The 15,274-nt window shown below is 33.8% G+C and overlaps 2 long non-coding RNA genes and 1 pseudogene across 4 annotated transcripts; 2 read left to right on the top strand and 1 right to left on the bottom strand.

Moving 5' to 3' along the window:
- Positions 1-2,419: 2,419 nt before the first annotated feature.
- LOC146952175 (uncharacterized) lies at positions 2,420-6,018 on the top strand. 3 transcript variants are annotated; one of them, XR_015034056.1, is made up of 5 exons: positions 2,420-2,653; positions 2,741-2,837; positions 4,574-4,664; positions 5,417-5,693; positions 5,755-6,018. It is a non-coding gene; the product is annotated as an uncharacterized LOC146952175 (long non-coding RNA). The 3 variants fall into 3 exon arrangements; XR_015034058.1 differs by having other exon boundaries at positions 2,741-2,932; XR_015034054.1 differs by having other exon boundaries at positions 2,741-4,664.
- A 3,912-nt stretch (positions 6,019-9,930) lies between these two features.
- LOC146952174 (uncharacterized) lies at positions 9,931-10,864 on the top strand (annotated as a pseudogene).
- Positions 10,865-11,530: 666 nt separating this feature from the next.
- Positions 11,531-12,902, bottom strand: LOC146952173 (uncharacterized). The gene is made up of 2 exons (XR_015034052.1): positions 12,803-12,902; positions 11,531-12,228 (listed from the first exon to the last, which is right to left on the bottom strand). It is a non-coding gene; the product is annotated as an uncharacterized LOC146952173 (long non-coding RNA).
- Between the last annotated feature and the right edge of the window lie 2,372 nt (positions 12,903-15,274).

Raw genomic sequence — 15,274 nt, 5'->3', positions numbered from 1 at the left:
TAGTGGATAATGTGTATGTGTTTCAAAAAACACATTTTGAGTCTTCAAGTTTGTTTTCACCCTGATGAATCTTGGAGATCAATTCACATAAACTTTTCAATAAAAAAAAAAACTTAAGGCCTATTCAGGATGCTATTTTGTTTGAACTCAAATTGTTCACTTATTCATCTTAATGAACGAATTATTATTTTTTGGATCAAATAACGCAATGACAAGAATTTTACTATTCAAGAAGAATAAGTGGAAGTCCAAAGTTTAAACTCGGTCTCTGCATATTGCAATGTCTCTAAATAAGTGACAATTGTTACTTGATAAAAAAAGAAAAAATTAATTTTTTTTTTTGTGATGAAATATTATATTATCTTTTTTTTTTGTGTGTGACGAAATATTAAAATAACTTAAAAACAAAAAAAATCTGAACTATGCTTATTTTGGTTCCCCACATGGTTTCAAAGAATAATTTTTATATGGACACAAAGCTTTGTTCACACTCACAAAGAGAAAATTTAATAATTAAAAAATGAGTGTTTTTTAAATTATTATGTAATATTCATTTTTATGAATGTGTGATCAAATCATGTGTCTAAATCTTTAGGTCCTCGTAAGAATGCGCTCGGCTTTGAAAGTATGTTTCCCTGATCCTATGTCATTTAACATTCGCAACTATTATGAACAATAATTTAACATTGTAAAAAAGAAAAGGAAAATGCTAACCGAGGCCTCCGGAACACTAGTTAAAGATACTAAAAAAAGGTAAATCATATAGTATTTATTGCATTAAAAATTGTGTAATTAATTCATAAAATATCACAATAGTTTCCTTTTATGACAATAATTCCAAGGTTTTGGCATGCTTTGTTGAAGTTGGTTTTGAAGTTGTTTGCAGTTTGTTGTTAGTCCCACATCGCTCAGGTTCCCGGGCTGTCGATTGTATAAATATGCTTGAGTCCCCTCCTCCTTCGAGCTAGCTTTTGGGATGAGATCCAAAGGTTTTGAAGTTGGTTGTAGTTTGTTGTTAGTCTCACATCGCCCCGGTTCGCGGGTTGGTTGGTTGTAGTTTGTTGTGTGGGAATTGGACCCAGGCCCACACTAGGCGTGAGGGTGGGTGTTGAAGTTGGTTTTGAAGTTGGTTGTAGTTTGTTGTTAGTCTCACATCGCCCCGGTTCGCGGGTTGGTTGGTTGTAGTTTGTTGTTAGTCTCACATCGCCCCGATTCGCGGGTTGGTTGGTTGTAGTTTGTTGTGTGGGAATTGGACCCAGGCCCACACTAGGCGTGAGGGTGGGTGTTGAAGTTGGTTTTGAAGTTGGTTGTAGTTTGTTGTTAGTCTCACATCGCCCCGGTTCGCGGGTTGGTTGGTTGTAGTTTGTTGTTAGTCTCACATCGCCCCGGTTCGCGGGTTGTCGATTGTATAAATATGTTTGAGTTCCCTCCTTTTGAGTTCCCTCCTTGGATGAGATCCAAAGTCCCCTCCTCTTTTGAGCGTCCCCTCCTCTTTTGAGCTAACTTTTGGATGAGATCCAAACTTATTTAACAAACGAGTGCCCGGGGCACCGGTTAGGATGACCCATAAGAAAATTATTTTGACCTTATATTAAAAAATTGTTTTGGTTAACATTCCTTCTTACAAATTTTAGAAACTCACACTTTCTTCTCTCCTTCTCTATTCTTAACTTCACTTAACCTTTCCAAACGCAGCTAGGGTTTCATACCCCATTATCATCTAAATCCCCACTCAACTTGTTGTTAGTCTCACATCGCCCCGGTTCGCGGGTTGGTTGGTTGTAGTTTGTTGTGTGGGAATTGGACATCGCCCCGGTTCGCGGGTTGGTTGGTTGTAGTTTGTTGTGTGGGAATTGGACCCAGGCCCACACTAGGCGTGAGGGTGGGTGTTGAAGTTGGTTTTGAAGTTGGTTGTAGTTTGTTGTTAGTCTCACATCGCCCCGGTTCGCGGGTTGGTTGGTTGTAGTTTGTTGTTAGTCTCACATCGCCCCGATTCGCGGGTTGGTTGGTTGTAGTTTGTTGTGTGGGAATTGGACCCAGGCCCACACTAGGCGTGAGGTGGGTGTTGAAGTTGGTTTTGAAGTTGGTTGTAGTTTGTTGTTAGTCTCACATCGCCCCGGTTCGCGGGTTGGTTGGTTGTAGTTTGTTGTTAGTCTCACATCGCCCCGGTTCGCGGGTTGTCGATTGTATAAATATGTTTGAGTTCCCTCCTTTTGAGTTCCCTCCTTGGATGAGATCCAAAGTCCCCTCCTCTTTTGAGCGTCCCCTCCTCTTTTGAGCTAACTTTTGGATGAGATCCAAACTTATTTAACAAACGAGTGCCCGGGGCACCGGTTAGGATGACCCATAAGAAAATTATTTTGACCTTATATTAAAAAATTGTTTTGGTTAACATTCCTTCTTACAAATTTTAGAAACTCACACTTTCTTCTCTCCTTCTCTATTCTTAACTTCACTTAACCTTTCCAAACGCAGCTAGGGTTTCATACCCCATTATCATCTAAATCCCCACTCAACTCGCGAGTCTAATTCAATGTATACAAAACACCGCCATGAGCTTGGTTTAACTACGTATGTCTCTCTGCATTTTCACTTTTTCATTATCAGATCCGAGATTTCACCTTCCATGAGCTTAAGTGCTGAAGGTGTAAAGGTAGGATTGTTATGAGTTGTTGAGTTTCATTTTTCTTATTGTTACCAGTACCAATGTTGGAACCTCATTTTGACTTAATTTTTATAGGTTCTTCACACATGGAAAGTATATGGTCTTCACACATAAATGAATTCAGAAGGCAGTAATAGCTCTTGTTACTGAACTTTATGACATGTCTAAAGAGGTGAAACATTTTTTAAGTCAGAAATTTTGTGAATGAATACTAAGTGGGGCTATAGATAAATTTACCCTGTAAAGAAAAAGACTATGACTCATGAGGTAAAAAAATAGGATCAAAAGAATAAATAATAAAGATTGCTTAATATAATTGACTTGTTTATGTTGCAATTTTTTTATTATCTCATTTCAATAAGCTTAAAGAACTAACTATAACCTGTGAAGATTTGTTTACATACTGATTACTGGATATCATTTCTATTGTGAAATTTATAAGGCCATTCATGTAATTATTTTTCCATCAACAAGCAGCTTGCTATATTTTCAGTATGTTCAAATTTCAGGGAGTAGTGAAAATCGCAAATAAATAAAGTAACTCATCTCATTGTAATTACACGAGAAAGATGTAAGACGACAATAACTTTTTTGAATTTGTTAACCAGATTGTAATTTTCTCTATTTCCCATGAAAAGGGCAATATATTTACCAGTCAAAAACATGGTTGACAGTCTATATGCAAACTAAAGGGATAATAATCTTGTACAGTCTATATTTTCTTAAGGATTTTGTGATAACAATGTACCACTCTAGCTAAAGGGACAATCTTGTACAATTTTAAGACCATTGATGTTGTATGAGACAAAACATCGGGAGATAAAATGTCAACACGAGAGTAAGCTTAGTGTAGCAGAGGTGAGAATGTTACACTGGATGTATGGAAATACTAGACGAGACAGGATTAGGAATGATAGTATTGGAGAAAGTCGGCGTAACACTTAGGAAAGGTGTTTGATTCTAGACTTTGGTGGTTCAGGAATGGTAGAACAGATCCGTAGATTCCATAGCAAGGAGAGTTAAATCTATTTAAATTGTATGTTCCTCCTATGTGCTCTATAGTCCTCCTATTGGATCTCTGACCACAAACTCAGATCGTTCATCTTACTATAATACCATGTGAATCTATATTGCAAATCAATTCCAACCTTTCAGTTTTTCCAAAAAAGACAATACATTGAAGAAATATTTCATTATGCTTCGAAAAATATTAAATTCTATGCGTACATTTTTTTTCAACCGCTTGGATTCCTTGCATACTTTTTAAGCATGGACCTAAACCCTTTCTACTATTCTAATTTGGAACGTGGATTGAAATTTGTTATTGCCGAACAAGTCCTAATCCCATTTCTTACAAGTTGCTGCTATCTGCTTGTTATTATCTGCTCAATCCTATTTATCTAGTTTGGTTGATCAATGTGATCGATACTATTAGTGTTACTGAATGTAGTATTGTTATGCATGTAACTGAACCTTGTATTATTTATGGTTTAGTTGATAATTCATGTTTGTATCCTATATATAACCTTAATATATATAAAGTATAAAAGTAAGTTGTCACGTGGCTATGACTTTAAGCATTTTCATGCTTAAATTATGTGGACATTTTGTAACTAGAGTTCTGCTATTAAGAACAATTTTGTCTGTTAGGTCAACGTGGTTTTAATATTTTCAGAGTCATCATTGTCAAATATAACATGTGCTCATATTTTTCAAGATTTCTTGGGGTGCCCTGCTCATTGAGAAAGCTCATTCTCAGAGTCATCATTGTCAAATATAACATCATTCTCACCCTTTCATTCTTGAGATCTCTTTGGATTCCTGTTCCTTATCTCCACTTGCATTCTCATCTTTTCTTCCCCATTTAATCCTCGTTTTGCATCCATTAATTTTATTTGTTGTATGCAGGATCATTGTCACTGTCGAAGAGCTGATGTTATCGTTGAGGATGATTTTTATTTGTTCATATCTGTCGACTGTGATTTTCTTGATTAAACAGGTGAGTTTACAGATTTTCATCAAATTGTTTTGGCCTTTTACATATGGATATATGGGCCCCTAGTAGTTCCATCTTTTTACAAGGTTTCCAATATTTCTTAACTATTGTTAATAATTTTTCATGATACTTTGACTTTTTTAATGAAACATAAATCTGATACAACACCATCTATTCAAAATATAATTTCATTTGTTTCTACTCAATTTTCTGTCAAGCTCAACACAATTAGAAGTGATAATATAGCTTGGAATTTCAAATGCTACCTACTATTCTTTAGGAATCATTCATCAAACTTGTGTGGATACACCACCACAAAATTCTACAGTAGGAAGGAAGCATATACATTTATTGAATGTTACCAGATCTCTTTTTCATTCTAAATTGCCCAAATGTTTTTGGTCTTATGCATTAACACATGTCACCTTTCTTAAAATCGTTGGTTGTTTGTCCTTTGCTCCTACTTTAGTTCAACAAAGAGACAAACGACCCAAAAGCTAGTAAATGTATTTTTAGGCTACAAAATTGGTACCAAAGATTATGTTTTACTAGATCTTACTACTCAATGTACTTTTATTTCTAGACGCCATTTTTTATGAACAAGGCTTTCCATACCAGAATTTACATCATGCTACTGATGAAAATTGCAATTATTCTGAAAATTGCAGTTTGTGGATATCAACAATCTATTTCTGACCCTTATCTGTTTATTAAAAGTAATACAGACTCATTCATTGCTTTGCTTATTTATGTAGATGACCTTATTTTAGCTGGAAATGATATTGAAGAGATCACATTAATCAAAAGCTTTCTTCGTAGCTGGTTCAAGATTGAAGACCTGGGATAATTGAAATATTACGTTGGATTGGAGATTTCCAGGTCTCAAACTGACACAATACTACTTGCTTCCAAATCAGCCTCCACACAAATACAGAGGGGCACCAAATTGCCTTAGGAATCAGGCACACTTCCGATAGATCCTGAATCATACAGAAGACTAGTTGATAAACTGATTTACCTAACCAACACAAGGTAAAGTATTTCCTATTCAGTGCAGCAGCTGTGATAAACTGATTTACCTAACCAACACAAGGTAAAGTATTTCCTATTCAGTGCAGCAGCTGTGCAAGCTCATGAGCAAGCGCGCTACCCTTCACTGTGAAGCCACAACAAGAGTCCTTATATACATCAAAAGTCCTATAGCATTAGGGCTATTCTTCCTTATAATGGCCTGAATATAAGTTATACACACGTATTCACTCCTTATGTAATTCATTACTCATTTTTTACATCAATGGAAACTTTGTATGTTCAGGAATTCACTGCTTGTTATAGTTTGGTACTTAGCTTTGTCTAACTTTTTTATTTGATTTTTTTGCAATTTACTGTAGTAAATTTAATGTGCAAAGAAATGTAAAGTTCATATAGATTCATTTACAAGTAAAAATAACTAATAATACTTAGATTGACAAAAGAGATTCAATTAAGCTATTTAAATTTTTTGGCGTGATCAAAAAATTATTTCACTTCCTAAACAATTTTTTATTTTGTAGAAACTTCTTTCATTAAAGAATATTTTAAAGATTATAGTATTGAATGCGGGAATAATTTTCTTTTAGGCTTTATTATTTGAATGTGGGAACAATTTTTTACATCAATGGAAAACTAATGATTTTTTATTTGATTTATCAAGACTCTAACTAAGAATCTAAGATAGAGTTTTTACACTATTTTGACCAAAAAAGACATCAAACTCAAAAGCGGTGTAACCGTGTATTATTGGGGTGTGACAGTAAGCATTGGATTTTGGATTCAAGGACGTTAGCGTTTGGAAGGAAGCACATTCAACTTACAATGGAAAATCGCTTGTTTAATCACCCACCTTTTTTATTTTATTCATTTATGTTGTATTATTAGTGTATGTTTATTTTAGAGTTTATAATTGATTTTGAGTAAAATTGAATGCTTGTAGTTTCAAATTATTACAACTATTGCATATGAAAATGATTTAAACAACATTGTTTAGAAAAGGTTATGTGAGAAACCTGATGAATTGTGCCCAAGTACCATGTGTAAGTATATATGAAGTACATACACTGACACGACATTGACATTGACACGTTGACATCGATATGTTAACTCCGATAATAATTAGACAACATGATATAATTCAATGTAATCAAATTTGTTGATGTCGTGTCGGACATCAGACACGCCTTCGATCAGAAGTGTCGGTGCTACAAAGATAAGTATTGTCTTTTTACGATAAAGAAAGACTATTTTCATTATAACAACATATATTGTGACACAGAAGAATGATAGCAACATATACCGACACAAGAAAGAAATAGAAAATGATGATAAATAAAAAACTTTTATTAATTGACTAAGTGAACTTTGTGAGCTTTAACTGAAAACACACGAGGTTGAGGGGTGATATGTCAACCAAGTGATGTCTTTAATAGGACACGTGCACTTAACAAACCGTTGGTTAGATTCTAACTAACTTTACTAACAAATGTCAAGTCAGCACTAAATAACCCACTTAAGTCAACTAACTAATTGAATTACACATTATTTCTCAACACACCTCCTTAATTCACTTTGGTTAGTGACTCCACTCCAAGCATTTCTTTAATAAAGCTCTTCAAACCTGCCCTTACTCGATGGTTTGGTTTAGTCAGCACATTTGCCATTTGAACCTTTGTCTCGAAATGCACCATCGGCAGCTTCTCCTTGTTAACATGGTCACACACAATATGAATTTTTTTCACAATAATGTTTTCTTATTCTATGTGCAACATGATCTTTAGCCAAATCTATTGCAGACCTTTAATCTACAGCATCCTCATTGTCTCTGATGACAGATCCATTTAAACCAATTTCATCAAGTAACATTTCTAACCATGATGCTTGACAAACTGCCAAATATTCGGCTTCACATGAGAACAATGCCACCACATTTTAAGTTAGAAAGGCATGGACCTTGATGGTGTACGTGACATAACTTTGCTATGAACCTTCCAAAACTCTCCTCCAATACAATTTTTGAGTTCTTTAAAGAAGGATTTGATATTATAAAGAAAAATAAACCCCCAAAGTCCTCTTCTTCCAATTTCTTTTTTTTCCAAAACCCTTGGTATTTTTTCAACATTTCACCACAAACTTTTGTTAAATAGTTGGCTCAACAGTCAACTCTGTTAAGAAGCCACACAACAAGAGTAAACACTAATTATCCTTAAAAAGATTTAGCGTTTGGATAAAACAAGGATAGGAGCATATATCACTCACGAAGGATCAAACAAATGTCGTGAAAAAGACACCTCTTGCTAAGAAGATAGATCCTGTTTCTGTAAACAGAACAGAAACAAAAATAATTTAAGATTGGATATTATGAACCTCTGAAATGCTATCAGTGATGCTAAAATGAATTTATAACCATTAGAATATTTAAAAGAAAGTAAAAAAGGTAAAATAAATACATATCTAAAATAGTGACATGGTTAAAATAGTTCACATGCTACCTTCCCACCCTTAGATGTTCGTGAATTCAAGACTGGCTAGAAAACTTATATAACAAATTAAGCTCATGCATTTCATGTTAATAAATTAAGTTATTAGATTTCTACAACTATTGTATTTTCATCAACCCATGTGTATTACATTAAACTCTCAATCTAACGGTTACCAATACGTCGGGATACATCTAATGACATTATTGACATAGGTTAAAGGATGAACCATCTTGATGTGAGGAGGGTGAGGGTCTATAGGTGAGAATGTTTTTGCTATTGCGGCAAATTGATGTACTCATGATCAAATTTCAACTATTAAGTTTGGACTTTTATGTGTGATAATTTATCAATGTTTTTTTCTCCTCTAATGATCTCAATAGGGTAGGTTAATAATGAAAATGTAGTTGAAGTATGTCTTTCCACTTAATTTGATACACTCATTTCCAAGCCAGCACCATAAAGGAATGTAAAAAAGTGTGATGATGTATCTAGATTTGTTTATGTTCTACCTATTTTATTTAATCAAGCGGGCTTTAGCTCTTCAAAAGAAAACCTTTCAAATTTTATTATGGTTATATCTAGTAAATTCCTCGTATTAAAACTTTGTATGTTTTATTCGAATAATTTGGATTTCATTGAATTTATCTCACGGTCTTTGTCCTCTTTAGCATGTTAGAACTGTTCTACCATGTTTGAAATTGAAACAGCTTAGGACTCCTTAAATCCTATTGGTCAAGGGTTTTATTCACGTCCATTAATCCAGTTCACAATCTAGTATTTGGTTGTAGGATGATTAATTATATCAATGGATTTACTTTGGTAACAAGCTGTAGCAAACTTTTGGTTTGGGGCATTTTTCTTTTAGGAAATGTAGTTAGTTTAAGGAAGCTTAAGAAGAATAAAAGCTCTATATATATGACTATAAGTGTCCTAAGCCAGCTAAGTATTAGTTTGGTAACATCGTGCTGAACAGGTAACCCACCCCACATGCAGAAAGAATGCAACTTTTTAGTTCATTTTACTCCGAATCTATATTGTAAATGAAACCCAACCATTCCATGTTTTTCCAACAGGCAATGCATTGAAGAAATCTAATAAATGTAATATTTCCTTGCTTCTGGACAAGGTCTTGATTTCATACAAGAATCCTTTGCTATTTGGAGATCATTTATGTTTGGAAAAATATTAAATTCTGTGTATGTACCATTCTTTTCAACACTTGAATGATATATATCGGTTGTTCAAGGCAGAGATCATGAATGAAGTTACTTGTAGAAAACTCCTAGGAAACATCAAACTACTGATCAGTGATGATGGAGCCTAAGTATCAGATCCTAAAATGGTTGGAACAAGTGGACAATTGTCTGTGGCAATAACTCAACACGAAGGTTACAAAGTTTTAATCATTTTCTTTTCTTTTTTTCTTTTGAAATATACAAAGTTGCAAACAATCAACCTTGCTGCGTTCATTCAATATGCAGAATGAGATGTGCTAAATGAAACTATGAAAACATAATACTTTAAATTTCATTTTTAGTCCATATACCCATTTTCAGTCCTTGCAAAAAACAAAACTACCCTGATTTTAAAACCAAAATAGGGACTAAAAGCATGCTATTCCTCGGGACTGAAATTTGGGTGTAGTAACTAAAAACAACATTTCTCTATCTCATTCTGTGCACTGATGGGTGGGAAATGAGCCTCTTTATATTAGTTTCCCAAGACTTTTCTCTATTTCTCGTCAAAAAGAGGCTATGGTTGGGGAGGTATGGGTGGATGGGGTAGGAGGGGGTGATTGGCATTTCATGTGGAGGAGAAACCTTTTTGTGTGGGAAGAGGGGTTAGTTCATAACCTCTTTGAGTGTCTAGTCGGATGGGAGAAGGTGGAAGAGGTAGATTCATGGTGGTGGAAGTTGGAGGAGGAAGGGATGTTTTTGGTGTCCTCATCTTATGCTTCTCTTGAGAGTTTGTTGATGCCCCTAGAGCCCTTGGAGAGGACGAAGAAAGTGGTGTTTGATTTGTTGTGGAGAAGCCCGGCGCCTCTAAAAGTGGTTGTTTTCTCTTGGCAATTACTCCTCAATCGTATACCAACAAAAGACAACTTGCTGAGTCGGCGTATACTACCACCGGTGTCTTTGGGGAAGTGTGAGTTTTGTGATCAAGTGGTTGAAACGGCGGCTCATCTCTTTCTTCATTGTGAGTGGATGTTTAAAGTGTGGTCGAAGGTAGGTGGTTCGTTGGGGATTAATTTCATTACACCTCAATCCCTTTTTCAACATTTTGAGTGTTGGAATGGGGAGATTGGGAGGCGTAAGCTTCGGAAAGGTTATTGGTTTGATTTGGCACGCGGTGTTATGGTCTATTTGGAAAGCGAGAAATGATAGGATCTTTTACAATATTTCCAAGGATTTTGGTGAAATAGTGGAGGATATTAAGGTGATTTCGTGGAATTGGGCGAATTCTAGACTTAGGAGTCCTCCCTGCCTCTATTACGAGTGGTGCTGGAACCCCAAGGAATGCTTATTAAGATAAGGTGGGGCAGTTTTAGAGGTGTGCGGGACTTTTGTCTGTTGAGGTTGCTGTAGTTCTGCTGTACCTTTTGGGCTTTTGTTTTTCTGCTAAGCCAGTTTTCTGTTGTTGCTGTTTTTCTGTTATAGCTGCCGGTTCAGGGGTTTTGTTTTGGTTAGGGTGCAGGTTGGCTGTGATTATCAGCAGTATTACAACCTTAGTGCTTTTTTCTGTTTTGGCGTTTTTGCCGTTACCATGTATTTGTACTCCTTGTATGAGCTGGTATTAATAAGTTGTTTCAAAAAAAAAAACTAAACATTTGACATATTTATAGGGACATAGATCAAAAACATATTTAACCCCAAAATATATATACCACAACAATAGAATAGGAAGGAGATGAACGAGAAAATATATTCACTAAAAAAATCAAAAAATTCACATATGCAACTCGAAACCCACCATTACAAAGGCCAGCCTACTGAAGGAAGACTAAATTGCCTCAAATTTCGCTTAGTCAGATTTTTAAGGATGGATTAGCGGATGCCCTAAATTCCTTATCATTCTTTTTGAAACTTCAATTTGCAGATAAATCACAATGCAGATGCCTTGTTACAATATCAGAGATTCAGAATCAAAGAAAGTTCGTGCAATTCGGAATTTTGATTTATGAGTATTACACTCAGTCCCTTACACATGACATTGAATTTGGAATAGAATAATTGTCAAGTTCTAATATTTCAGCCATTTAGAGAAGTTTAGTTCTCAAATAAGGTCGTGGGCATTATGGATTGTAACTTGCAAGCCAAAAATTTTTACCCAACATTAACAAAACAAAAATCAATATGCATATAACTGATATATATCATAATCATTATCAACCATCCAAACATGGCCTCATATTGAGGATAATATTAATAATCCACACGACATATATATTAACATTAATAATCATCAAAATATCCTAACTTACATTCTAATTAGTAATGAATCCTAATAATAAAATAAAAAATCCTAGTAACTATCAATTATAGGAAACCCATCCATTCATGATGTGTGCCATCACCTTCCTTGCGAGGGTTCTAGCTCCGACAAAGGCATCCAACGGTGGAATTCAATGATGGCAGCGAGGATAGGAATAAGAAGGAACTCATTGGTGACATTGGAAGATGGGTTGATCCAATGGATGATGTGAGGGATGGACAAATTGAAAAGGAGTCCATAGCATATATGACTAAATAATGCCATTTTAAGATCCATTGTTGTGGATGCAAAGCTCCAATCGAAGCGGTGAAAGAGGATGATGGTGATGACGATGGGAGTGAGCATGCCTTTGGTGGTGATGTTGATGAATGGATTGATCCAATGGATGAAACGATGGAAGTACAGATGAATAAAGAGTGTGAGGCATGCATAAAAAATGAACTCTGCCGTTGTATTCATTTTCACAAATGTATTCATCCAATCCATGAAAGGAGGGAGGCAGAACTCAAAACAGAGTGTGTAGCATATATGATAACATAACTCCATCATTTCCATTGTTTCTGTGAACAAAAGAGAGTACAATCAGTAATATGTAATATTAAAAATTTAAAAATAGATACATAAAAGAGAAGGTTTAATTGCATTTTTATTTCCGCATGTAATGTGATCGTGCGATTTTGGCCCCTTATGTTTTTCCCCCTTTTTGTGTGTAAAAAGGATATCTATGCGTACAACTGCAAAAAACTAACTAATCCTTCGAGTCAGTTTTCCCAACTAACTAAACCCTTGAGTCACGTAGGACCGTGATGGGCTAATCTTTGAAACCGTAAATAGAGATTTCAGTCACTTTCGATTTTTGGGAATTTAAGATAGAATAGAAATCACAAAAGGCAATATTACTCAAAAACAAATATGGGAGTCAAAACCGCACAATTGTGATACTTAAAGCCAAAAGAAAAGAAAGTTGGGAGCAAATTTGAAGTCTCTCACATATCCCAAACATAGCAATTTATCCGACTAGTGATGACAACCTACCTAGGGCTAGGGGGAAATTGGAATCAGTCGCTGATATCATGTTGAATTGATAGCTATAAAGGAAATAATAATGGAATGAGTTTTAAGGGAGATTCTTACCTTATTCTGATGCGATTTGTGAACGAGAAGTAAGTAGCTTTGTATCGCTAATGACCCACCCTGGTATATATCCTTAAATAAGGAACAACTTGTGTCCGGCTTTGTGTTGGATCTTTCAAAAAGCCTATTTTAAACTTATAATGATAATTTCCCAAAAAAAAAAAACTTATAATGATAAATAAAAATCATATCTTATATCAATTTAATATTTGATGTGATAACAAAATATGATAGGTTTTTATTTAAGGAACAAAATGTGATAAGTTATTTCTTTAAAAAAAAATGATAAATAATAAGATTGATTGATTATTTTTTTTTTTTTGTCTATGAGACTTAATAGTTTTTGTTTGATATAAAATAACGAATAACGGATGACAAATAAGTTAACCAATTAAACTTATAATGTTTGATAAAGTTAGTAGCTGAATTAACTTATAAATATGAAATAACTTAAGGGAAATATTAACTTGTGCCCTCAAAGGCACATGTTAAGGAACTCAATATAGAAATATACTTATTAAAAGTCGTGCAGTCAACTTCTTAAAAGTTAAAATGTTATGTTTTCCAATGCAAAGTTGCTCTTTTTGGGTTCCTTAACATGTGCCCTTAGGGCACAAGTTAACATGACTCATAACTTAAAAATAATATATTTAATTAATATTACAAGGGTTTTGTCAATAAATAAATAAAAATAATATTACAGGGGTAAAATTGATATAAAAATGATAAGCTATAAACTACTTGAATTAGTTTATAAAAATGATATATATAAGTTAGTAAAAATAAGTTATGAACTTATGAGAAAGTGATGATTATCAAACATGTCTTTTATAGTCAAATAAACTTATAAGACATAAGTTGTAAGCGTAAAAATGAGACTTGCCAAACAAGCCCTTATCATATCTTGCATTCTTAGTTTAAATTGTTACAGTTAAAATTCTTATTCTGATTTGAGTATTTGATAAACAAGTTAATGATTTATTCCTATAAATCAATAACTTATTAAAAAGTCACGTGAGCTAATTAAAAAAATCTTTTAATCTTAGCCATTATTTCTAATTTAAAGGTTCCTATCTAACTAACTATGGGATTAAATCTACTTCTAAAAAACAAGCCAACATAAGGCAAGTAGGGGCGGATTTCCAACAATGATCTTTGTCATCCTTTTGCGTAAATTAATCGATCAAATCAGAGTAACCGACGACAACATTCCAGACAGACTTTGATGAGGATCCTCTTGACAGAAAACTCGAGCAAAAATTTCCCCAATCTTTTGGAGCAAGGACTCTCAACCTTAAACCACCTCGACAACCTCTAAACTTCAGAGTAAGCTCATTATTTGGCTCAGGGACACTCAGCTGTTCTCCATATCTCTTACTCCATACCCCATTGCATTATACCATATCAAAAACAAACATTGGACATAAAATAAAAGAGGTCTATAGTGATTAGAACACTTTACGTGTTTGGGTTTGAATTGATTTTTTTTCTTCTAAAAGTCCCACATTAAATTGTTTACACATAGCACTAGTGTTTATACAGTGGAGGAATGACCTCCAAAAATAAGTCTTTGAGTGCACAATTTTATAAACGGGTGATGATGCACTCAATACGACCACCACACGTGGCAACGACGGCCTGACCTTGGGCTATGTGAGGGTACACAGTAATGTGGATTTGTCCTTGGCTTGGGAGTACATAGTTTTGCAAACGGGTGATGATACACTCAATATCAATATATATATATTTTTTTGAAGAAAATAATATCAATATATTTTTAGGCATTGCTACTATAATCTTTTTTTAAGGGCGCTACTATATTCTTGTTGTTTGTTACTAAGACTTTTTCTAAGTTACTGTTGAATGCATGTCAGTTTCTAAATGATAACATGGCAATTTATTTACATTAAAAGAGAAATTAGTACAAATATTAACCCTGATTCCATGGACTCGTTTGTTATAGTTTTTAAAAAAAGATTTTTCTTTTCTTTTTATTTATAAAAATGATTTTTATGAAAATTTACTCAAAAAATAACATAATAGAATAAATGGTTTTGTGCTGACTTTTTTCACTTTAAATTACACTCTTAAACAAATTAGACTATAAGAATGCTATTTTGTTGGTGTCAATAAAAAATATAAAAATTTATATTAAATTTGCTACTATTATAGATATCATAGAAAAAGATAAATATAGTTTGTTATAATATGAAATTACAAAATATCTATTATCTATATTTATAAATTATAGATATCATAGAAAAAGATAAATATAGTTTGTTATAATATGAAATTACAAAATATCTATTATCTATATTTATAATTTTGATCAAAATTTTATAAAAAATATTGTTTATAATTTATACGAACTAATGCAATAAAAAGAGCAAACAAACTCGCATAAGGCGATTGCTAGATTTTTTTTTTAAGAGAACGCTACTAGTTTGTTACAAGTTTATTTGTTATATATTT

This window comes from Medicago sativa, chromosome 1, assembly GCF_051527215.1.
Source record: "Medicago sativa cultivar Bolivia chromosome 1, Bolivia_mono, whole genome shotgun sequence".
Lineage (NCBI taxonomy): Eukaryota > Viridiplantae > Streptophyta > Magnoliopsida > Fabales > Fabaceae > Medicago > Medicago sativa.
Note: the sequence above shows the minus strand (reverse complement) of the source record. Positions and strands in the feature narration are given on the sequence as shown.